At 41.8% G+C, this 26,244-nt stretch overlaps 1 protein-coding gene across 1 annotated transcript in view; it reads left to right on the top strand.

Annotated features, from left to right (window-relative positions):
• GPD1L (glycerol-3-phosphate dehydrogenase 1 like) overlaps positions 1 to 26,244 on the top strand; it is a 71,086-nt gene that overhangs the window by 35,501 nt on the left and 9,341 nt on the right. The gene's annotated exons all lie outside the window — the stretch shown is intronic.

The following is a 26,244-nucleotide window of genomic DNA, read 5'->3' as shown; positions in this document are numbered from 1 at the left end:
GCACATGTTTGGGGCATGATTCATGGCGGATTTAGTCAGTTGTGTCAGGAACTGGTGGTTTGAAATCCAGACTAATCCACACCTGATTCATTTTCACAAACGTGAGTCTCTCCACACTTTGGGTGGACAGTCGTGTCCTCCGCGGAGTTACAATACCTCCTGCCGCACTAAACACGCGCTCCGATGCCACGCTACTGGCCGGGCATGACAGCCTTTCAAGGGCAAATTCAGCTAGTTGGGGCCAAAGGTCAAGTTTCGTTGCCCAGTAGTCAAGGGGATTGTCTACCTTGGTTGGCAGGGTGCTGTCCAAGTAGGCCTAAGCCTGTTGTTTGAGCTCCTGCTCCAGGTCCACCTGATGCTGCTGCTGCTGCGGCTGGTTAGTAGTTTCCTCACTGCGCTGGTGAAGAAAGCTACTCATCATCGACTGCAGACTGAGGCAGCCGCTGCTGGTGGAGCTGCCACTGCTCCTACCACCCCACCCCTCCCCTGCTGCCATGGCAGCGGAACGCGAGCGCACAGGGCCCACAGTGTCTGAGGATGGACGTTGGCGCAGAAAGGCAGAGACCAACTGACTACATAGGTGGTTTTTATAGTACGTTATTTTGGCCTCCCTCTCAGCAGGTGTGAAAAAGGCCACCATTTTTGAACGGTAGCGAGGGTCCAACAAGGTGGACAGCCAAAAGTCATCCCTCTGTCTGATGGTTATTATTCGGCTGTCGCTACGCAAGCAAGCGAGCATGCTATGGGCCATTTGTGCCAAGGAATGCGAGGGACTCCCTGCCTCCATCTCCACAGCATACTGCCACGGTGCGTCTGGGTCCTCTGTCTCCTCCTCCTCCTCCACCAGATGCTCCTGCTCCTCCACTCCTGTCCGCTGAGTGGAAAAACCACCCATTTCACTCAATAATTCCTGAGCACAAATGTCCTCCCCTACCTCCTCCTCTTCTTCCTGTCCTGCCCCCACAGGGGTCATGTGGCGTTGAGATCTGTGCGCCACGTCTACCGCACCCTGACCAGCCATTGTTAACAGCATTTGTTCCAGGACGTGCAACAGAGGAATGACGTCGTTCATCCCATAGTCCTGCCGACTCACGAATAGCGCGGCCTCCTCAAAGGGCTTGAGCAAGCGGCAGGTGTCACGCATGAGCTGCCAATGGCTGACATCGAAGTTACACAGGGGAGTACCTTTATCCGCTTGTAACATCAGGAAATCGGTGATGGCCTTTCGCTGTTCGTAAAGGCGGTCTAACATGTGTAGGGTTGAATTCCACCTTGTTGCAACGTCGCAGATCAGGCGATGATGTGGAATTCCGTTCTGCCGCTGCAGCTCAAGGAGGGTGTGCTTTGCGGTGTAGGAATGGCTGAAATGCATGCAAAGTTTACGTGACATTTTAAGGATGTCTTGCAGTGGGATGGTGGATTTTAGGAACCGCTTGACAACCAGATTGAACACGTGAGCCATGCATGGCGCATGGCACAACCTTACTTGACGCAGAGCAGACACCATGTTCTTTCCGTTGTCGGTCAACATGGTTCCGATTTTCAGTTTGCGCGGATACAGCCATCTGTCGATTTCTCTGTTCATTACACTGAGAAGTTCCTCCCCTGTGTGACTACGTTCGCCTGGACCTGGCAGCAGCATGAGGAGGCGGTATAGGGGCCCATGGCAGATTAGGGGCCTGGCAGCAGCTATGGGAGGCCCGTAATCTGCCAGCACCCTATGTCAAAAAATTCAACACACCAGCAGTGTGTGAGGAGACCTGAAAGTGGCACATGGCAGAGTGTGGCGATGGAGACAGCAGCAATGGGAGGCCGTACAGGGACCCATGAGAGACTCTGGACCTGGCAGCAGCATGAGGAGGCGGTATATAGGGGCCCATGGCAGATTAGGGGCCTGGCAGCAGCTATGGGAGGCCCGTAATCTGCCAGCACCCTATGTCAAAAAATTGAACACAACAGCAGTGTGTGAGGAGACCTGAAAGTGGCACATGGCAGAGTGTGGCGATGGAGACAGCAGCAATGGGAGGCCGTACAGGGACCCATGAGAGACTCTGGACTTGGCAGCAGCATGAGGAGGCGGTATAGGGGCCCATGGCAGATTAGGGGCCTGGCAGCAGCTATGGGAGGCCCGTAATCTGCCAGCACCCTATGACAAAAAATGGAACACACCAGCAGTGTGAGGAGACCTGAAAGTGGCACATGGCATGAGACACTGTGGACCTGGCAGCAGCATGAGGAGGCGGTATAGGGGCCCATGGCAGATTAGGGGCCTGGCAGCAGCTATGGGAGGCCCGTAATCTGCCAGCACCCTATGTCAAAAAATTCAACAGACCAGCAGTGTGTGAGGAGACCTGAAAGTGGCACATGGCAGAGTGTGGCGATGGAGACAACCCACCGACTGTTTTGCTCGCTGCCAAGCTGCCACCCTCTTCTCCTGATGATGCGGAAGCAATAGCCTGATGACGACGAGGCTGCCAAGTGCGATCAGCCTCATCATCAATTAGGGTCTCCGCCTCACTACTAGCCCCCTCGGCTGCGTGTGGGTCAGGAGACAGACCTGTCTCTACACCGGCTACCGAGCCACTCTCCTCGCCAGTACTTCTTCGCCTGGCTGCTGAAGAGGCGGATGTCTCCCCCCGTTCCTGACCGCCCTCTGTTAGCTCTTCCTCACTGTACTGGATGACACCGGGAGCACTAGCCTCTGGCTGCGAATAGTGCTGCCTCGACCCCTTCCTCTGCTGCCACGTCTGCTCGCTCCTAAAACATTGCCTCCTCTGCCACTCCTCTGCATGTTGTCTGACATACTCTTTAATTCAACGATTCTGTGTCCCTGAGTAACAATTCTGTGTCCCTGAGTAACGTTTCTGTGGCCCTAAGTAACAGTTCTGTGGCCCTAAGTAACAGTTCTGTGGCCCTCAGTAACAGTTCTGTGGCCCTCAGTAACAGTTCTGTGGCCCTCAGTAACAGTTCTGTGGCCCTCAGTAACAGTTCTGTGGCCCTCAGTAACAGTTCTGTGGCCCTCAGTAACAGTTCTGTGGCCCTCAGTAACAGTTCTGTGGCCCTCAGTAACAGTTCTGTGGCCCTCAGTAACAGTTCTGTGGCCCTCAGTAACAATTCTGTGTCCCTGAATAACGTTTCTGTGGCCCTAAGTAACGTTTCTGTGTCCCTCAGTAACAATTCTGTGTCTGTCCCTGAGTAACAATTCTGTGTCTGTCCCTGAGTAACAATTCTGTGTCTGTCCCTGAGTAACAATTCTGTGTCTGTCCCTGAGTAACAATTCTGTGGCCCTAAGTAACAATTCTGTGTCCCTGAGTAACGGTTCTGTGGCCCTCAGTAACAATTCTGTGTCTGTCCCTGAGTAACAATTCTGTGGCCCTGAGTAACAATTCTGTGGCCCTCAGTAACGGTTCTGTGTCCCTGAGTAACAATTCTGTGTCCCTCCGTAACAATTCTGTGGCCCTCCGTAACAATTCTGTGTCTGTCCCTGAGTAACAATTCTGTGGCCCTAACTAGCGTTTCTTTGGCCCTAAGTAACGATTCTGTGGCCCTCATTAACAATTCTGTGTCCCTGAGTAACGTTTCTCTGTCCCCAAGTAACGTTTCTGTGGCCCTAACTCTGTCCCTAATACAGAGCGGTCTGCCTCTCTTGAATGACTGGAGGCAAATGAAGAATTCTAAAATGGCCGCTATTTATAGCTCGACCATTACACAGTGCTGGCTGCCTGGCTGCTGATTGGCTAATGCGATCACATGTCATTAAGGAATGCATTATGGGTCAGCGCGCCTTGTCTGCGCGCCTTCCCAGACATCCCCGCTCCGTCGCCGCACATGTCCGCCGCCATTTTAGGAAAAATTTCGATTCGCGCGTCCGAAGTAGGCTATTTTTCGGATTCGGCGCGAATCGAAAATTTTCCAATATTCGACTCGAATTCCACTTCACCTACTTCGATTCGCTCATCTCTAGGTACAATGTTGTATGACCGCGCAATTGTCATTCAAAGTGTGAGCGCTGAAACGTGTAAAATTTGCCCGGTATTGAAATGGTTAATAAAACCCTACATTTATGCAGCTCCATTTTTCTTATTAATAAACCCTGTAAAAGAGAAGTATGTCTATAAAGCTCTTTTGGCCATACTTCTCTTGTGGGTCACAGGAAAGCACCTTCTCTTGTTCTCCTATGACTCAGAATAAGCTAAAGCCCACTGTCCGCTGATGTCAGTCGCTGCTGGCTCTGGAAGGATCCTGGCCATATTGCCTGAAAACTGACTCCAGCTCTCAGCATGTGGCTGATGGACAAAGACTGGCAGTCACTGTCCTCCACTCCAAGAGCTGAGTTCTTGAGCTTAAAGCCATCGGGGGACAGCTGCAGACCAATTCTGAAGCATGAAGATTAATATTTATGGGGTGTTTTTTTGGTTTTGTTTTTTCTTGTGTTGCTTTACCCCAAACTTCTTCCCCCTCCTTTTTTTTTTTTTTAAATGTATATTTGAAATGAAACTAGTGCAAGTACCTGAGTACATCTTGCCTCCTTTTCATCCTCCATATAGCAGCACTTACTATTGATTGGGAGAGGGAGGAGCATTACTTGAAGCCAAAGAGGCATGTTACATGCAAATCTGCTGACAATGATCATGATGGGAGGAGAGTATGGAGTGAGCAGAGAGATTACCTTATCAGTTTGCTGCTGTTCCTTCAGTGTCCAGTCACAGGCTTGGATTAAATGGATGACACCACTGTATTCTTTACTTGTAATAATGGTGTCATGGGCTTGGCTTTGCCATCTTGCAGGGCTTTGTAAATTTCAGGACTAGATACAGTCAGGTCCATAAATATTGGGACATTGACACAATTCTAACATTTTTGGCTCTATACACCACCACAATGGATGTAAAATGAAATTAAGAAGATGTGCTTTAACTGCAGACTGTCATCTTTAATTTGAGGGTATTTACATCCAAATCAGGTGAACGGTGTAGGAATTACAATAGTTTGCATATGTGCCTCCCACTTGTTAAGGGACCAAAAGTAATGGGACAGAATAATAATCATAAATCAAACTTTCACTTTTTAATACTTGGTTGCAAATCATTTGCAGTCAATTACAGCCTGAAGTCTGGAACGCATAGACATCACCAGACGCTGGGTTTCATCCCTGGTGATGCTCTGCCAGGCCTCTACTGCAACTGTCTTCAGTTCCTGCTTGTTCTTGCAAGTGAAATGCATGCTCAATCGGATTCAGGTCAGGTGATTGACTTGGCCATTGCATAACATTCCACTTCTTTCCCTTAAACTCTTTGATTGCTTTTGCAGTATGCTTTGGGTCATTGTCCATCTGCACTGTGCAGCGGCGCCCAATGAGTTCTGAAGCATTTGGCTGAATATGAGCAGATAATATTGCCCGAAACACTTCAGAATTCATCCTGCTGCTTTTGTCAGCTGTCACATCATCAATAAATACAAGAGAACCAGTTCCATTGGCAGCCATACATGCCCACGCAATGACCATACCACCACCATGCGTCACTAATGAGGTGGTATGCTTAGGATCATGAGCAGTTCCTTTCCTTCTCCATACTCTTCTCTTCCCATCACTCTGGTACAAGTTGATCTTGGTCTCATCTGTCCATAGGATGTTGTTCCAGAACTGTGAAGGCTTTTTTAGATGTCGTTTGGCAAACTCTAATCTGGCCTTCCTATTTTTGAGGCTCACCAATGGTTTACATCTTGTGGTGAACCCTCTGTATTCACTCTGGTGAAGTCTTCTCTTGATTGTTGACTTTGACATACATACACCTACCTCCTGGAGAGTGTTCTTGATCTGGCCAACTGTTGTGAAGGATGTTTTCTTCACCAGGGAAAGAATTCTTTGGTCATCCACCACAGTTGTTTTCCGTGGTCTTCCGGGTCTTTTGGTGTTGCTGAGCTCACTGGTGCGTTTTTTCTTTTTAAGAATGTTCCAAACAGTTGTTTTGGCCACGCCTAATGTTTTTGCTATCTCTCTGATGGGTTTGTTTTGTGAAGTAATGATGGCTTACTTCACTGATAGTGACAGCTCTTTGGATCTCATCTTGAGAGTTGACAGCAACAGATTCCAAATGCAAATAGCACACTTGAAATGAACTCTGGACCTTTTATCTGCTCATTGTAATTGGGATAATGAGGGAATAACACACACCTGGCCATGGAACAGCTGAGAAGGCAATTGTCCCATTACTTTTGGTCCCTTAACAAGTGGGAGGCACATATGCAAACTGTTGTATTTCCTACACCATTCACCTGATTTGGATGTAAATACCCTCAAATGAAAGCTGACAGTCTGCAGTTAAAGCACATCTTGTTAGTTTAATTTCAAATCCATTGTGGTGGTGTATAGAGCCAAAAATGTTAGAATTGTGTCAATGTCCCAATATTTATGGACCTGACTGTATACAGATATAAAAAAAACCTTTGGATAATATCACTCCTTTTTAATACCCATTTATTCTGTGTATGTAGATGTTTGCCAGGAGTTGAGCTTTACAAGATGCCTTTGCCTATTCAAGGAAAAATAACTGGTTGACTGCATAGCTGGGCCCTCTGTTGTTGGTGCCCCCACTACCCTTTTTACCCACTGGGGCTGTTAAAAAAAAAAAAAACTTTTTGTTAGCCCAGCATAAGTTGGGTAAGTTCACATAATACTATCAACCTTTTCCCCACCCCGGTGTAAAGCTGTTTTTTATGACTGTCAGTTAGGTGTTCTGTTTCCCATAACTAGGATTACTAGGGGTTTGTTGTTGTGTGTTTTTTTTTTGGGGTTTTTTTTTCTGTTTTTAAAAAATTGTGTGATTTAAAAAAAAAAAAAAAAAATATATATATATATATATATATATATATATATATATATATATATATATATATATATATATATAATGTTTACACCTAGCAGCAGCAAAAAAATTTTTAAATAACAGCAGCTGCTGATTGAATAGGAACAGTGATATTATTATTATTATTTTTATTATTATTATTATTATATTTTTTTTTTTTATTTTTTATTTTTTTTTTTTTTTACAAATGGCTTATTATTTTTTATTAATAATAATAATAATAATAATAATATTATTATTACAACATTTATATAGCGCTAAAAGGTTTGCTCAGCGCTGTACATTATAGTGGGGGACAGAACATGAGACAATACAGTAACAAAACACGAGGGGTTCAAGGGCCCTGCTCTTTCGAGCTTACAATCTAGGAATATGTAGCATTTAATATACATACACTGCCCACTTTATTAGGTTCACCTGTTCAATTGCTTGGTAACACAAACTGCTAATCGGCCAATCACATGGCATCTAGCCGTGCTGAAGACGACTTTCTGAAGTTCAAACCAAGCATCAGAATGGGGAAGAAAGGGGATTTACGTGACTTTGAACTTGGCATGGTTGTTGGTGCCAGATGAGCTGGTCTGAGTATTTCAAAAACTGCTGACCTACAGAGAATGGTCTGAAAAAGAGACAATATCCAGCGAACAGCAGTTGTGTTGACGAAAAATGCCTTGTTGATGTCAGAAGAATGGGCATTACATTTTTTCAGCTGCTATATTCAGATGCAAGAGTCAGAATTGGATCCATCCTGCCTTGTGACACCAGTTCAGGCTTGTGGTGTAATGGTGTGGGGGTATTTTCTTGGCACTAGCAAGGTGTATCTAATAGTAAAGTAGCCAGTTTGTGTGTTACAATAGTTTTCTTCACAAATGTGAGGTTTTCCTTTTTTTAAGTGAGCATCTTCTAAGTGAACAGTCTTGCCTGAAATTGGACTGAGCTGATATTACCTGGTCAAAAAAGCCTCCTCTGTGCTGCTCTTTGCAATGGTGGCTAGAGGACTTTTGGTGAAACAAAATCAGAGTCCACAGTCTTGGTGGCCAGTAATGCCACTCCTGTTGATGGAGTTTACCCTTTTTGGAAAAATTAAAGTCTCCGTATCAAAATGAAACTGCAGATATACTTGTTAAGCCACAAAACTGACTCTCTAATAGTCTGGTTCTATCCGATTGGCTCCTTTTGTGCATGTGCAGTTTACAATGTAGCTGTATTTCGTATAGGTTTTGGGAGTTTGTGAGTCAAAAGATGTTTGCACCGATATTATACTTCAGGTCTTTGCTTAATTCAGGCTTCTATTGTATATGTGAGAATTTTTTAATTTTGGCAAATGTCATACTTTAGTGAGCTAAAACTTTGATAGATCTAAGTGGGGAACCATCCTGAAATTATTATATTAGGCCACCCAAATGGTATATTCTACAGTTGTGCTCAAATGTTTGCATACCCCTGCAGAAATTGTGAAATTTTGGCATTGATAGCGAAAATATGACTGATCATACCACAAAAATCTTTAAGGATGATGATCATATGAAGCCATTTTATTACCACATAGTTGTTTGGCTCATTTTTTTTAATCATAATGACAACAGAAATAACCCAAATGGCCCTGATCAAAAGTTTACATACCCTGGAATGTTTGGCCTTGGTACAGACCCACAAGGTGACACACACACACACAGGTTAAAATGGCAATTAAAAATGGTTAATTTTCCACATCTGTTGCTTTTTAAATTGCAATTAGTTTCTTTTGTATAGTCAGTTTGTTGGCTCTCACGCGGATGCACTAGATATTGAGCCATGGGGAGCGGAAAAGAACTGTCAAGACCTGTGTAACAAGGTAATGGAACTTTTATATAAAGATGGAAAAGGATATAAAAAGTTGTCCAAAGCCTTGAATATATCACAGTACTGTTCAATCACTTATTAATACAACAGGAAAAGAGCGCTCACAAGCTTACAGTGCAGTTACCTTTTGTTAAATCATTGATGAAAACAAAAAGATTTCACTCACAAACAGAGGCTTGTATTTGGCATGACATCCATAATAATTGCTTGATAGCAGCTGTTTGAGCTAAAAACGTGAATGATCTAGTCCTTCTCACACTACATATACCATGTATTGTGGATTCACATACACGGAGTATCCTGGGTATAAGCGCAACTTCAGTTCGTGAACATTGTCCGTCACTTAAGAAGTGGAAAATTCTGGGATCTCTTGATACCAATTCAATGTCGGGTAGACGAAGAAAGATTGCAGCCAAAACTGCCAGAAGAATTGTTTGGGGTGCAAAGAAAAATCCACAGGTAACCTCTGGAGAAATGCAGGCTGCTCTGGAAAAATATGGTGTGGTAGTTTCAAGGAGAATACTTGAACAAAAATGAGCTGCATGTTTGAGTTGCCAGAAAGAAGCCTTTACTGCGTCAATACCACAAAGACCGGTTACAATATGCCTGACAACACTTTGACACTCCTCACAGCTTCTGGCACTCTGTAATCTGGGGTCACGAGACCAAAATAGAGCTTTATGGTCACAACCATAAGCGCTATGTTTGGAGAGGGGTCAACAAGGCCTATAGCGACAAGAATGCCATCCCCATCATGAAGCCTGGTGGCTCACTGATGTTTTAGAGGTATGTGAACTCTAAAGACATGGGGAATCTTTGTGAAAATTGATAGCAAGATGAATGCAGCATGTTATAAGAAAATACTGGCAGGCAGTTTGTATTCTTCTGCACAAAAGCTGCGCATGAGATGCTCTTGGACTTTCCATCACAACAATGACTTTAAGCACAAGGCCAAGCTGACTCCCTACTGATTACAGCAGAAAATGGTGAAGGTTCTGGAGTGGCTATCAATCTCCCTGACCTTCATTTCTTCAAGCCCCTCTGGGGAGATCTCAAACATGTGGTTCATGCAAGATGACCAAAGACTTTACATGGCTTGGAGGCATTTTACCAAGATGAATGGGCAGCTATACAACCTGCAAGAATTCAAGGCCTCATAGACCACTATAAGAAAAGACTGCATGCTGTCATACACAGTGTTAAGAACTAAGGGTATGCAGATTCTGAACAGGGGCATTTCATTTGTTTAATTGTTGCCATGTTTTGTTTTATGATTGTGACATTCTGTTATGACCTACAGTGGAATATGAATCCCATAATAAATAAAAGAAATGTCTTTTTCCTGCTTACTCATGGTTTCTTTTTAAAAATGGTGCATACTGTATATTACCAATTCTCCAATGGTATGCAAACTTTTGAGCACAACTGTATATTGTAATGTTAGGTCTTGACAGAGGCAGGCAAGCTCATTTGCTCCCTGGCTTTTAGGTTTTGGTGGTGGTGGTGGTAGGACTACAAGATGGGAAATGGGGATGGGGGACACAGCTGGAGCAATTCAAGTTTTTGTTTAGCTGGCTAACAATTCCTGTAAAGAGACCTCACAGCTCAATTACTTGTATTGAGGCTCCCATTGTTGCATTGAACCTTCATACTGAGCAGTTAAGGAATGAGATGGAACCTAAACTCCACTGTCTGGCTAAAAACCTTAAATCCCACTTCCATTTTTATTATTGTGTTCTATTTGCCAGGAGACAAAATACATGTAGTGCTTTGTGCATCTTTGTAGGTTCTGTCTAAAGCAAGTCATAGATGATGCAATTTTTCTTACCTTCCATCATGGAAAGAAAATCAGTCGATTTGCCCTGTCAGTGTTGATGGAGTAATACCTCCTGCAGTGCTATTGTGTTCTGTTAGCCGGGAGCCTTCCCTGCCAACAGAACAAAATGATTACTGCTGGCAGCTATAGCAGTCAGCCGTAATTACATGCAGAAAATCTTGACAGACTGGTTGTACTGAGGTCAGTCGATGGATTGGATTGACTTCAGTAAAACCAGTCTGCCCATAGATTGATTGAATCTCGGCTGGTCCCTACTGAACCAGCTGAGATTTGATCCATCTGTTGACTTAAAATGGTTGTAAAGGCTCAAGGTGTTTTTTTACCTTCATTCATTCTATGCATGAAGGTAAAAAACCTGCGTTCAGTAGCCCCCCTAATAATTGAACCCCATCTTGATCCAGTGCTGTACACAAGAGTTTAGACTGTCCTGGGTCTCTCCCTCCTCCATTGGCTGCTGTCAATTGCAGCCAGTGAGCTAATGAGGAGAGAGCAGGGGCTGGGCCAAGCTGCGTTCCATGTGTGAATGGACACACAGAGCAGCAGCTCTGGAGTGAGCCTGCTTGGGTGCCCCCATAGCAAGCTGCTTGCTATGGGGGCACTAGGCAGGAGGGAGGGGTCTGGATTGCCAGTGAGGGACCCGAGAAGAGGAGGATCAGGGCTGCTCTGTGCAAAACCACTAGGCACAGTAGGTAAATATGACATATATTTTTTTTATTACAAAACAAACAAAAACCAATATTTTTACTGGTTTTTGGTTTTGTTTGTTTTTTTGTTTTTTTTTTAAGGCTACCGGTAAGGTTGGATGGGTCCTCCTTCCTCTGATAATGCAGCTAGCAAGTTGACCACTGCTTTGACAGACAGCATTTTCTTTGTTTCCACACGCCTGAGATGAGGGTCTCCCGAGGAATGCAAGGGAAAGGGAGGGGGGCTTGGCAACTATAAAATTCCAGGCAAGCAGATAAGTGTATAGATAGGTTGAAAAAAAATGCCCTTTGTCAAAGGTGTCATCTCCTTGCTAGCTGTGTTGTCGGATGGTCCTGGAGTGAGGGGGGGGTGCTCTGTTCAAACCTCACAGCTAGACTTAGATGACATCTAGGAAGATCGTACAAATTACTACATGCACTTTGTCCCACTTTGCTACAGAACACATTAATAAGCATGGAACTTAGACTTTTTCTATATTATGCTGTTTTAGATTTCCTGAAAAAATAACACTCTTTGAAAGCAAACAACTTTTTTTTTTTTTCTTTTCTTTTTTTGACCCTCCTATAAGAACAAAACCATGACGTGGGTTTTTTTTTTTTTTTTTTTTTTTTTTATAATAGAATTTTTCTGCCCAAGCAGGTTGAGCAACAACAGTCCAGTGTCTTAGTAGCTGCTTTTTTGCAACCCCACAAGTTATGATTGAGGTTTGTCCAATGTGGAAAATCTTTGCAATGCCTCGTTTCACCAGATTTTACTTAATTAGGCTCAGTTCACATTAGCTTTGTCAGCAGGCGTTTGGGAAGTGTTTTTACCGCTTCTCAAACTCCTATGAAAATTCTGCGCATGGCAGCACACAGTGCTGTTTACACTGAAGCATTAATGTTGAGGCAAAACGGGCGCCTCATGTTGATTCAGGAGGAGTTGAAGCCTCCCATTCAAGTCTATGGTGCCCCTCCTCAAATGCCTGGAAGGCGTGTGCGGTTGCGGAGCGCTAATACCATTTAACTTCATTCTAGGCATTTGTGGTGCGGTTTTAACGCTTGGCAAACGCCTATCAACTGCCTCAAAACCACGCATAGGGCGTTTGAGGAGCATTAAAAACACTTCCCAAATGCCTGTCAGATGCTATAGGGGCATTTGGCAAGAGTTAGAAATAAAGTCAAGTGTGAACGAGCCCTTAGTCATTTTATTAGTGTTGTATTTCTGCTCGAAGTAAACTTTTTGGGCAATAGATATGTCGAATTGATGTTCAGTTGCCTCATTTAAACTCCACTTTTAGCATCGTTTTTTCAGGTCATAGCTTTTAAATGCTGTTTTCTTGGGTAAGCAGTTATTTCTCCATACATTTATTAGTGTTGAGGCAATTTTACCGTTGGAGAGCTTGTTTTGAGAACACTTTGCTGTGATTCTTGCTGTTTTCCTTCTGATGCGTGTGCAGCTTGTCAATGTACTGAGTGTTTACACAGCTGAGTAACAGATAAGCCACGCTTTACCATTGACAGGAGTGGCGCACATTTTGCCATCATCTGATGCAGCCTGCAGTGTATAATAAGATTTGCTGCCTACATGGGAGCTGCACTATATCCATATCCTGATTCTGTTTATAGACGCCAGCTGCCAAATAACTCCTATTCTGTGCCTGGGATTAGAGGAAGAAGTCAATTCCACCGAAAGACTAATATACGTATTTAAAACTCGGAGACTGCATGGCAGATAGGAAATCTGTGTTCTTGCATCAGCAGTCATTAGATTTTTTTCTGGAAGATTGCTTGTTTTTCTGTTGCTAATACTGTTGTGGGTTTTTATTTTTTTCATGTTTATTTTCAGCTATGTTGTCATTCATTTATTTTGCACATGCCAGCAAGTTAAATGGTCCAAAAATGCACATTTTAAAATATAAATCTGGTTACTGTGTAATTTTAGTGGCTCGTGAGCCACATGTCCCTCTCGGCTTCTTCTTTTAAATAGCCAGTGTCATTCTTTAGCCTGGGTTCACACTGATCCAGTGCAAAATTTGCACCCGTTTCTGTGCGATTTCCGCATCATAATCGCACCCCGTTCACACGAACCATTGCGGGGGGGGGTGTTTTAACGACACCCCAAAATCAGTTCGCAAAATGCGGTGCCATGTGCAGAATCGGACCATATGGGTGTGAACACCCAATGCGATCCGATTCTCGTGCAGACTAAAAGGGTTCTGCACTTTTTTGGTGCGTTGCAGTGCGATTTTGAGCCATACACAATGTATGGCTCAAATTGCACCCCACAGAAATCGCACAGGAATGCAGTGCGGTTCCTGTGTGAATCATGCGATGTGCCGCATCAGTGTGAACCAGGGCTTAAGCTTTTTCTGGCTTGTTGTTCCATGAATAAAGGCACCTTTCACATTGGTGGCAGTTTTTATGTTTTACTGCCCACCTGAACAGTGTTTTTATATTGGATTTAGTTTAAGAGGATGGTAAAAGTTTAAGACTGCTGCCTCTTGATGCCCCTTTTCTTTTCTTTTTTTTTTTTTTCTTCTGCTTCCTGGACAGTAGATTTGCATTACAGGACTAGCTGCTACTGCAAGCCAAATATGGGTTTAATATGTTATACTGTAGGTGAAGTTAGTCTTTAATTGTCAACTACAAGAAGAATCACCAGAAAGCACTGTGGAAGTTAAAGTGTATTTCAAAGCAGTCTATTGTTGAGATTTTTTTTCATACCTGTGTCCTGATTGTCTGTCTGTTCTGTAGACTCAACAGAAAGTGAAAATAAATCTTTTCAACGCACGGAAAAACCCCTTTTCAGACAGTTGTTGTGGGAACAAGTGACTGTATTAAAGGTTTACCTGGCGCATTCTTGCTTATGGATTTTTCACGTAATCGGTCAACAGGAAGTGAGAATTTCTTAACGTCATTAAGATAGCTGTTGTGGGAAGTGTCCCCATGGAAATATTTCCTTTCTATTGCTGTTCTAGTAGCAATTAAAAATTTTGGCCTTTCATTCCATGTGACATTGATGATCAGGATTAATGGAGCAAGTGAATCTCAGTAGGGACAACAAAAACCTGATAGTGGCTCTGTCCTTCTTTACAACTGTATCAAAACCTAAAAAAATGCCTTTAGTTATTCCTGAAAGCTGATGTGTGAGCAAAAACGTTATTGGGGTGTTAAGTACCAGTAAGGTACCACTAACCATGTGTGCCTCATTGATGGCTGTTGCTCCTTTTTCTTAACAAATGTTACTTTTATATGCAGCCTCTGATGGTGAGGAAGTTCAGGTGGTAAAAAAAACAGTTGTAGCTGGAGCACAGCAATCACAGCAGGTCGCTCACTCTGCAGTTCTTTCATTCAGAAAACAACTTGTCATCAAGGAATGCTAGGCTTTCTGTGATTAGACAAGGGAAGATTTTGTACTTCCTTGTCCAATCACAGAATACCTTGTTGTTGAAAAGAATACAAGATGTTTTTCTGAATGGAAGAGCTGCAGAGTGAGCGACCTACTGTGAGTGTTGTCCTTTTTTTAGCCACACCTGTCCGTTTTTTTACCGTCTTAACTTCAGCTATTCTCACTGCCAGAGGCTGAATGTAAGTAATACTCTAAGTATTAAAGTCTGCAAAACTTACCTCCTGCTTCCACGGTTTCAAGTTTGCAAGGTCTCTTGCCTGCACAGGATCGTCTTATTGTGGGCGCTGTCTTCAGGTTGCAGGATGATGCAGCTCCATCTATATTCTGCAGAAGGCTGCGGACAGTCAATTAAACTTTTATTTTATTGCAGAAGAGGTATTGGACATTGCTCCTGCTGCAGGCCTCTTCAGTTTTACTGCTGCACCAAGCATCCTTCTTTGCTTATTGGGTGGCATGATGCATGCACTCCACCAGACCAAACTATTCTGCATCTTGGAGATCACAGGCATTGCAAATGGGGGGAAAAAGTGTGGATTTTTAATTATTTTTTAAACTTCAATTTTGCTTTAAAGCTAAGCTCTGGGAAATATTGTTTTTATATACTGTGTATGAACTTCTTGCATTAAAGTAGAACTCCAGGAGGAAGCCTGAAAACCCTCCCTTGTATTGGTGCTGTGCCAGCACTGGAAGGGTTAACTGCTCATTTATGTCTATGGGACAGAAAAGCAGTTTTACTTACCTGCTCCTCCACTCCTCCCGGTAGACTACTCCTCTACACTCTTGATGGTGGACTATTCTTCAGTGTCATTTATGTCCATTGCAAGGCTGTGGACCCTGCATCGGTCTTTGTCAGAGGACCTTAGAATGCCAGAGCATTGGGAGAAAATGGTGCAGCATAACACTATCAGAGGAGTTAGCAGGAGTGAAAGATTAGGTTAGTAATACTTGCCTTTTAGAGTCTGCTAGATATGAATGAGCAGTTAGCTCTTGTAAGTGAGGATTTTAGGTTTCCTGGTGTTAAGCTTTATAGGCTAGTCACTGCTGCTTTATTCTCTCCTTGGCAAGGGAACTTGTCTGGTGTCATCCCCTCCTGTAGTTTTCTTCAGGCAGCCTGTAATGGGTCCCTCCTGCAGCTCTGATCTCAGCATAGGCTATGGGCAGCTATGATGTCGTCCCTATTTTTGCAGTGTTGAATGCAAAGGCATTTGGAGCACAAAAAAATGGATTTATATCCAATGTAGGTACTAAGGTGTATATTTAAAGTCTGTGTCAAAAAAATGTGCATATAATGTATGTACTGCGTTTTGTTTTTCCCAAGTCCTGTAGTGGTCTGACAACATGCAGGGAGTTTTGAAGTGAGTGTTGTCAGCTCTCCCAGTGTTTTTTTTTTTTTTCTTTTTTGTTTTTTTTTTTTTTTTTTTTTTTCTTGGTAGATTACTCATTCGCTCCTACTCTCAGACCTCCACAGCAAAAAGGCATATCCTTCTGTAGCCCAAGATGAGAACTAGGAGGCTCAGAGAGAGAACACTGGAAGTGTACACAGGACAGCTTTGAATTTTTTTTTTTTTTTTTACACTTCTCAAACTGCACAATGCTTTCAGTGGTATATGAAACAAACCAAAAGTGAGCAAATGAGAGAAGTTCATTACTGTAGTTTTACATACACTTAAAATCTGAATTCCAGGCACTACAATGTTCATTTAAAGAATATTGCTTTCAAGGGATAATCAGTAAATCGTGTGCGTTCGTTACCGGTTTTTCCTGTAAAACTGGCTGGGTGCGCAGCAGTGCAGGCCTATATTATACAAGCAGTCATATCTATGCAACAGAATTTAAAAAAAAAAAAAAAAAAAAAAAATCTATACTTGTTTGGTAGCCTGTACACATGACTGCCATCTAGTGGCTAAGCCTATTTTAACATTGTTATGGAGCTAAGAGATCATTTCAATTAACACATATATTTTGAGTTATTACAGTGTTTTACTTTAAAGTGCCTTCAAGTAAGTGGTGATATGGCTATGCTTGTTCTAATGTAGTTTTGTATTAAATATGGATATTTTGCCACTACAGAGGCAATACAGCCACCCAGCCTCTCTGCGTTGCAACTGTTGAGATATCCGCTATCTAGTGAGTGCGATGTTTACAATAGTTCAGCTGACTCATAAGGGTTGATTTACTAAAGACAAATAGGCTGTTCATTTCGCAAGGGGATTTTCTCCAGAGCTTAGTGAATATGGTGGAGTTTCACTTTGCAAACATTACCCAATCACATGCAAGGAGGGAAAACTAACATCTTTTTGCTTGCTCTTGATTGGGTGATGGAAGTCAGCAGAACTTCACTTTGTTCACTAATCTCTGGGGAAACCTTTCTTGCAAAATGGACACTCTTTGCCTTTAGAAAATGAGCCCCATAGGATTGCATTGTGAAGGGGCAGTACAGTAAAACAATGTAATGTATCACCATATTTATAAATTAAATGCAGACAGTAGGTGTTTTTTTTTTTTTTTTTTTTTTTTTTTTTTTTTTTTTGGGACACACCTTAGCCACCTTGGACCCAGATGCAATTTTAAAATACTTCAGTTTTAGCTGTTATTTATCCAAGCCCTTTGTTTTAAAATGTACCAAAGCTCATACAGTGAATTCCAGTGGAGTCTAATGCATTCCAGCAATAAGCCCAAAAATAGCTGAGCATGATCCTACTACAGAGAACTCCATTGAAGCCTAAAGCAAATCAATGCTTTCACGTTGAGTTTAAGGGGGAATATATTGATTACGGATAACAGCAAGCAATAGATCAATATTATATGGGACTTGCAGCTGCAGAAGTGAATGGGAGACTGGATCAGACTTGATTCAGACAATCCCATGAATGATGCTCCTTATGGGGGTTCTTGGCAATCAAAGATTCGTGAAACTGTTGCCATTGTGCTAGTTTCTATCTATGCAAACCTGACATGATCTTGTTTTCATGCCGAACTAACAATCTATACAAACAGAACGCATTGCAGTGTTACTTTGAAAGAAGAATAAGCTTTTCTAACTTGAAACATGATCTGCAACTTCCAGCTTTACCATTCCTTTACATTTATATCAGAATCATGCTTTTCTAACATCCTTAAGTCCGATACATGTTCCAATGTGTCCCTTATTTCATTTTTTTTTTCCTTTTCTACCCAGTTAAAACTTTGAAAATTAAAATATAGGTGTGAGAGATTGCTAAGTCAGGCTCTGTTTAGTGTTGTGATGTCATCCCATGGCACACAAAGACTCTATTGTGGCTTTAGTTACCAGTTGCATAGCCTATGATTAGTCTTGAAGTGAGCCTCAATGGCCCTTCATCAAGCTGAAGTGACATTTAAGGTGTGCTACATAGATCTTGAGGCAGGCTAAAATGACATATGGTAATATAAACAGGAGAGGCCACTCTAGAATTTTAAGGTGGGTTAAAGCGCATGGAAACCCTAACCATTAACTTCTTTATATTTGTTCTGCTAAATATACTATTAAATGTTTTTTGTTTTGTGTGGGCTTTTATATGCATTTGATAAGTGTAAAAAATACCTCTTGGTTTTGGCTGAAATCTTGTGAGCTGATAACCTCTTGTTGTCTTCAGGAACACAAGGAATGGTTGTGGAGATGGCCATGCATTTTTTTTTTTTGGTCTTAATACTTTACCAGAAGTGCATTAATAAGGGCTGACAACACATGCTTTGGACTTCTTAGCCAAAAATACACTGGGCTTGGTTTTACTAAAATAGCTTTCCATTGAAACCAATCAGCTTCCAGATTTTGTCAACGCTTAATTGAACAAGCTGAAGTTAATAGCGGATTGACTACCATGGACAGCTGCACCAGATTTTGCTCTCCAGTTTTAGTAAATGAACCCCACTGTGTTGCCATGTCGAAGTATAAGCACACTATATTTCTGGCACATCAACAGTTTTCTGTATTGGCGGTTTGTTTAAAGGGATAATGTGGATGGAAATCTATGTGCATATATTAAAGGGATTTTTCAAAATATGTAAAAATTTATGCTTTCAATTTTTTATTTTTTTTTATTGCTGTGTTCTTAATCCGGATCCATTTTTTTTTTTAACTGACCAGGTTGGGTTTGACTAAAGGCTTTTGTAATTTTTTTTTACATTTGATGAGGTTGTCTATGCAACCTCTGCTTCAGCACTTGTGGAAGAAGGCAATAATAATTGAATACAGCAGTAGACGTATAACAGGTAAAATGATCTAGTGTGGACAAATCCTGAGATTTTAAAATGGAACAATGCATAGGATGTCCAATACACATACAGCCTTGTATAAAGTCTCAATCATGTCAGTTTATCAAAATGCTGAATCCCTGAACTGCAGATATCTATAACTGGAATGATCACTATGTATTATAGTAACCTTCCTACTGGAAGTATGGAGAGAAAATTGTAAACCCCAAATTGCCCAAAGGGAAAGGAGAACATAGAGAGCATGATGCTCTACTTGGGAAGAAAAACAATGGGGGAATGCAAGAACATGAGATTTGTGTCATGTACGAATGTATAAGGAGGTGCATACTGGAACATGTAGAGATCTGGCTTTTCCCAGAATATGCCCCACTGATGCGTTTCACTCTGCTCTCAAAGGCACCAGCACCCGCTAGCAGTGTGAACCACTGGGAGATTTTACATTGGCATTTGGAGCAGCAGTTTAATACATGTCTTGTAGGAGGTTGGTTCAGAACACCCAGCCCAAGTGGAGAAAGTTTGGTAACGTCCTAATGGTCCTGTAATCCATTTCATGAAATTGTTTATTACTGGGGTTTTCTGCCACCTTGTAACATCCTCCATTAGCAACTAAACTTTTTTTTTTTTTTTTTTTTCCCTCTCACTTCTATTTGTTTGGAACAAGCAGCACACGTAACTGTGGTCAGGTGCACTGTTCTATGCGCACTATGAATCATAGTCCATAGTTCAGAAGCAAGCAAGAGAGCGTGCCTGCATTCCTACATACAGTGCGGCCATGGAGAACAAATGCAGCCATGTAACAGGAACTTGAAAAATGCCAGCAAAAAAAAAATTAAATAAATTGGGTTTGGAAAAGGCTGAGAGCAATAAAATGTGTGTGGGTTTTTTTCTGGGGGGTTTTTTTTTTCGTGAAGCGGAACTTCAATCAACATTGGCAATTTGTAGTCCATATGCTCCTAGTATTAGTAAATAGATAGGAAAGTATTTCCCATTTACTTATTTTAAAAAATGTTCTACATTTCTTCAGTTGGTTTCCATGTCTAGGCAAATTATGTCATACATCCCAGGAGTCTTCAAAAGGGGAGGAGGGGATTTCTCAGATAAGCACACCCTCCTGCCTGCATTCCTGAACTAAGGGCAGATGGATTCCAGGAAGTAAATGCTACATGAATCTGCTCTTACTCAAGATGGCCACATCCAGAAATGCTAGGGGGTTTTTTTCAAAGTAATTTCTCAGCATAATAATGCATGGAGACCTGGATGGACTAGGGAGTTTGCTTTGAATAATACAAATTTATGAATTAAGAGTTTTTGGTTTGTGGAATTCCTGCTTAAGTCTGGTTAATTCTGCTTTAAGTAGGATACATACTTGAATATAATGGGTTTTCTTTTTAAACCATAGTTTGTGTCATGTTAACCGGAGCCATTAGTTGAAATGCCTAAATCAATATTAAACTCAAAAGCAAACATTTTATCATACTGTAGCTTAACAATCCTTAGATGTGCTGGCAGCATTTGTTTTCTTTTTTTAGGCTATCCTTCCCTTTATCCAGCCAGTAAGTTTGCTTTTCAAAAGGACAAGCTGTCTTGCAGATGTAGCAATTAGAGGGATGAAACAAACCTTTAACAGAGGACAAGGGTGCTTATAGATTATATATCTTTCTTATTTTTTTTAACTCCATAAGACGCTCTTCTTCCTCCCCCCCCCCCCCCCCCCAAAAAAAAAAAAATGGGTGGAAATTGTCTGTGCGTCATATGGAGCGGCTGGCCCGGTATTGCCACCGGCTCTAGTGTGCAGAGGAATCCGAACTTCCATTAGCCACCTTCTCTCCCTGGGGCCAGCATCTTCAGTGTGGGCACTCGGCTGTAGCAGCTTGCGGCTTCACAGCCGGATGCCCACTGCGTATGCGTGACAAGCGCTGCGATTGTGAATGGCCCCGTAGTCTTGTGGGACCTGTCGCGTGACCCACAAGACTACGGGGAGGGACCCAAGGGGGGGGGGGGGGGACAACTCTGTGGGAGCAGGTACCTGTCAAATTTGGGTACCCGCCCCTTCCAAAAGGTCTGCACTCTCTAGTCATCTCCTGTACTATGTCTGCAGTCTCTGGTCATCTCCTGTAAGATGTCTGCAGTCCATTGGTTCAGAATTTTTTTTTTTTTTTTCTTGTTTTCCTTCTCTAAAATCTAGGTGTGTCTTTATGGTGTGAAAAATACTGTGTGCTTGTATTTCATTTCTTTTAAGCACAAACCTTATCCCAAAAGGAGATAAACTGTTGCTGTAACTGATTTATAAAGTGTGAGTTGGAGTTTGGCTTCAATTTTGTGTTTCTAAATATGCTAGTACCCCTGGGACTGACTGCTGCTGTCACCTGTGCCTCCTCTGCTCATTCATCCAGAGTGGAGGCACTCTAATACTGGAGGTGTGTTACTAGTCAGATCATAAGGTGAAAATGGAAAGAAAAAAGCCTAAAAAAAAAACAAACTAATGCAGCCACCACATCTAAGGATTGGTAAGCTGTTATATATTACATTTAGTTTTGGGTTGATTACCACTTTGCCAAAATGCCACCTACTGATGACATTTGGTATTGCGTCTCTTACAATCTAAAAGTTTTTATATTATTTTTTTTTTTTTTTTTTTTTTTTTTTTTTTTTAGATTTTCTGAAAATGTAACTATTCATATGTTTTTAGTCTTTCATCCTCCAATCCTTGAAAACCCTTGAAAGATAAGTGCTTTTCTGTTCCTAATGCAATCTTTGAAGCCTCTGCTCATTACTAAATAATCACAGACCAGGGATGTCCATTAAAACTGGGCAACTCCCTTGATATTTGGCTTTGAAAAGATTACTAGGATGTTAACCTGCTGTATGCTTTTATTATATATTCTCACCCGCACCTGATCCTCGGCCCATGAAAGATGATGGGGCTTTATTATAGCAGTCATTCCCCCTGAATGCCTTGTTCGGCTCACCACCATCAGCCTCATAATGTGCCCGAGGAGCCTATGTTAGGACCTTCCATTGCATTTAAATCATTACATATCTCCAGTTCTTATTACCTATAAAAATATTATATTGCCCATTACCTAATCTGCTGCTGATGTTCTGTTTATTTGTTTGTCTTTTCCTATTGTGTTGTGCTCTGCTGCAGTGGCCACTCATTACTTAAAAGGGTATTTATATCCTGACTTGTAGCTCGGCGCTAAACACAGAAATTGCTTTTGCCTCATTTGGATGCAGCCAGTGTCGGAGTGCTTCGGAAGCAGCAAAGATAAGACGTCCACGCTTTTTGTTTTCTTATTTTTTACTCCGTTTTTATTATTATTATTACCCAGCAGCTTCATAGCATGGGAGATTGCTGAAAGGTATATTTGCTTCAGGGGGACATACACTTTACTGTTCTTCAAAAGGCACTCTGCTGTTTGACATTCATATGCCATTCTGTCAGTGAACGCACTCCTCTGATTTTTCCATCTTCACACTGACTCCGGAAACACACGCAGCCTTTGATCACTACAAAATGCCTTAAAAACTTAATTGGTTTCATTTTATGGAAGTAGAAGAAAAGCAAATTTTTAAATGTCTTCTATAATAGGGTCAGAATGATATGGATAATGCAAGATTAATTACAATACTTAGTTTAAAAAAATCAGCACAATATGCTTGTGTTCAATATAGCGGAGACCCAAGCTGATCGCTGCTAAATAAGTATAGCTGTGGGGTCTGTGAAGACACTTAGCTGCTTCATTTACTTTTTTAGTGTGTTTTAATCAAGGTTGGCTGCCCATTGTGTCCTCCTAAACCGTGAGAGCTTGTTAATATGGTTTTATGATCTTAGTGATGCATCACATCACTTGACTCCACAGCATTCGCTTTTGCTTCGGTAAAAAGACGCAATATTTGGATGTTTTGTAATTGTCTGGATTTTTTTTTTCCCTGGGTGGTCTGTAATCTTTCCACTGGTGTATTCTGTAAGTACTATAGATGAGATGAAGTTGAATTAAGGAAAAGTAAAGCTGCCTACCAAAAATGAACCTGTGCTTTTGGCCATGCATGGCAATGTAACCGTTCCATTTAACTGCCATCCCCTTGATTATACTCTTCTTCTGGTTGCCCCTCTGCTGCGTTGTATGTTGCTAGAGTAAGTTGAAAATTCAGGGTGCTTTTTAGGTATGTAGAAATCTTTTCCAGTTTTCCCATGATGCACCACTGGCCGTCAAAGCAGCAAATCACAAGGACTGAGTGCTGGCCTATAAAGATGGGGCAGATGTTCTTTAGCCCTTTTGTAAGTGGCAACCAGATCAATTGGGACCTAACACAGGGCTTTTTTCTCTTCACTGTGATGAACTTGCACTTATAAATGGAAGGTGTTCACACTTGAAGCAGAACACCAACTAAAAATAACCAGATAAAAAAAAAACAAAAAACGGCCCATTAAAAGATAAAGTATATGTAAACCCTCACCTTGTGAAACAACCTGTTCAGTTTAAAATAGGTTTTGCCTTTCATTTCTTTCTGTATACATAAAAAATGTTTTCCCATTTTTAGAAATGATCACATGCCTTTTTATTCTCAACTGCATAATGAGCTAGGGAAGGAGAAACAGCAACATTGATCTTTCCAGTGAATGGCTGTGCAGGGAGAAGGGGGGGGGGCATGTGAACACAAGCCCTTTCATTGCATTAGCTACCAGCACAGCTAGCAAACTGACCACACTGTGCTCTCATACCTATTGTGGTCAGTTTTTTGTGTTTTGTTTTTTTTTATTAGGAAAGCCAAGAGACTGACAGGAACACCAGGGATTTCACACAAAGGAAGCAATACAAAGAGAATAGGATACTTTCATACATGGTACATCAGGAATATGAAATGTTGGGTTTACATATTCTTCTTCTTTATCAGAACCAGCTTTTGCTGAAATGTTCACCTTTTGAGTCAGAACTTTACCCCACAGTACTTTTTTTCCTTTTCTTTTCTTGCCACTAGCTGTCCTCAGTCTGATGGTCCGCTTCATTCAACCTACTTCCCCTGTGTACAGGTTGTCCTGAACCAACTTTAGCCAGTGACTGCATTGTAAAGGAAAAGCAGGACAATGACCAGCTCCTCTCCGTGGCTCTGCATTCTTTCTGTTGGCAAGCTTCTTGTCTGCACATGACCCAGTTTGCTCCTTGTGCTGCTTCTCCCTCTCCCAGTCTTGGCTCTACAGTATAGGGACTTCAAAAGGCTGATACCAGACCAAATTCAGGTACTTACACTGCTTGAAATAAAAAAATGATACATTTTAATGATCTAGTTATGAACACAGAGCTACAGGTGAAACTCGAAAAATTAGAATATCGTGCAAAAGTTAATTTATTTCAGTAATGCAACTTAAAAGGTGAAACTAATATATGAGAGAGAATCATTACATGCAAAGCAAGATAGTTCAAGCCGTGATTTGTCACAATTGTGATGATTATGGCTTACAGCTCATGAAACCCCAAATCCACAATTTCAGAAAATTAGAATATTGTGAAAAGGTGCAATATTCTAGGCTCAAAGTGTCGCACTCTAATCAGCTAATTAAGCCATAACACCTGCAAAGTGTTCCTGAGCCTTTAAATGGTCTCTCAGTCTGGTTCAGTAGGAATCACAATCATGGGAAAGACTGCTGACCTGACAGTTGTGCAGAAAACCATCATTGACACCCTCCATAAGGAGGGAAAGCCTCAAAAGGTAATTGCAAAAGAAGTTGGATGTTCCCAAAGTGCTGTATCAAAGCACATTAATAGAAAGTTGTGTGGAAGAAAAAGGCGCACAAGCAACAGGGATGACCGCAGCCTAGAGAGGATTGTCGGGAAAAGACCATTCAAAAGTGTTGGGGACTTTCACAAGGAGTGGACTGAGGCTGGAGTCAGTGCATCAAGAGCCACCACACACAGATGGATCCTGGACATGGGCTTCAAATGTCGTATTCCTCTTGTCAAGCCGCTCCTAAACAACAAACAACGTCAGAAGCGCCTTACCTGGGCTAAAGAAAAACAGACCTGGTCTGTTGCTCAGTGGTCCCAAATCCTCTTTTCTGATCAGAGCAACTTTTGCATAAGAATGGAGAGGCACACACTGCAAGATGCTTGAAGTCCAGTGTGAAGTTTCCACAGTCTGTGTTGATTTGGGGAGCCATGTCATCTGCTGGTGTTGGTCCACTGTGCTTCATTAAGTCCAGGGTCAACGCAGCCGACTAGCAGGAGATTTTGCAGCACTTCATGCTTCCTTCCGCAGACAAGCTTTATGGGGATGCTGACTTCATTTTCCAGCAGGACTTGGCACCTGCCCGCACTGCCAAAAGCACCAAAACCTGGTTCAATGACCGTGGGATTACTGTGCTTGATTGGCCAGCAAACTCGCCTGACCTGAACCCCATAGAGAATCTATGGGGCATTGCCAAGAGAAAGATGAGAGACATGAGACCGAACAATGCAGAAGAGCTGAAGGCCGCTATTGAAGAATCCTGGTCTTCCATAACACCTCAGCAGTGCCACAGGCTGATAGCTTCCATGCCACGCCGCATTGAGGCAGTAATTGCTGCAAAAGGGGCCCAAACCAAGTACTGAGTACATATGCATGCTTATACTTTTCAGAGGTCCGATATTGTTCTATGTACAATCCTTGTTTTTTATTGATTGCATGTAATATTATAATTTTCTGAGATTGTGGATTTGGGGTTTTCATGAGCTGTAAGCCATAATCATCACAATTATGACAAATCACGGCTTGAACTATCTTGCTTTGCATGTAATGAGTCTATCTCCTATATTAGTTTCACCTTTTAAATTGCATTACTGAAATAAATGAACTTTTGCACGATATTCTAATTTTCGAGTTTCACCTGTACATTTAAGGTGGACTTTCCAATCCCACCCCTTCCCTTCTACCAGCCTATTAGCAAAAGTGTGTTTTATGGATCTAGAAATTCTGTTTTCCTTATCTGAATTTAGCTACTTTTAGTGTCCATTTAATGAAATCTAGATTCCATGGCCATTATGTAGTAGATATGAAGATTATTATTTTTTTTTTTTTTCTTTTTTTGAGAATAAAGATCTTTCCATGTCACTTTTTTACCACACTGCCCTTACCCTGTTATCCATGTCAACCACTAAATCCCTTCACCCTATACATTTGAATTGTGCCCCATATCTATTTACGAATTTTATCAGCCTTCCCCGCCTACATCCTAGCATGTGAAATATATTTATTGATCTGATCCAAACAGATGCCACAGCACTTAACAGATTTTTTTTTTTTTTTTTTTTTTACTAGAATTTATCTGTACCATCTACTTTCATCTCAAGTTTAACCTATCCTTCAGTTACTTATAACAACGTACATCAATTA

Source organism: Staurois parvus, unplaced genomic scaffold (assembly GCF_062004578.1).
Source record: "Staurois parvus isolate SC_StPar_1 unplaced genomic scaffold, SC_StPar_1.0 ptg000021l, whole genome shotgun sequence".
Lineage (NCBI taxonomy): Eukaryota > Metazoa > Chordata > Amphibia > Anura > Ranidae > Staurois > Staurois parvus.
The sequence above is the reverse complement of the archived record's forward strand: the minus strand, read 5'-3'. Positions and strand labels throughout refer to the sequence as shown.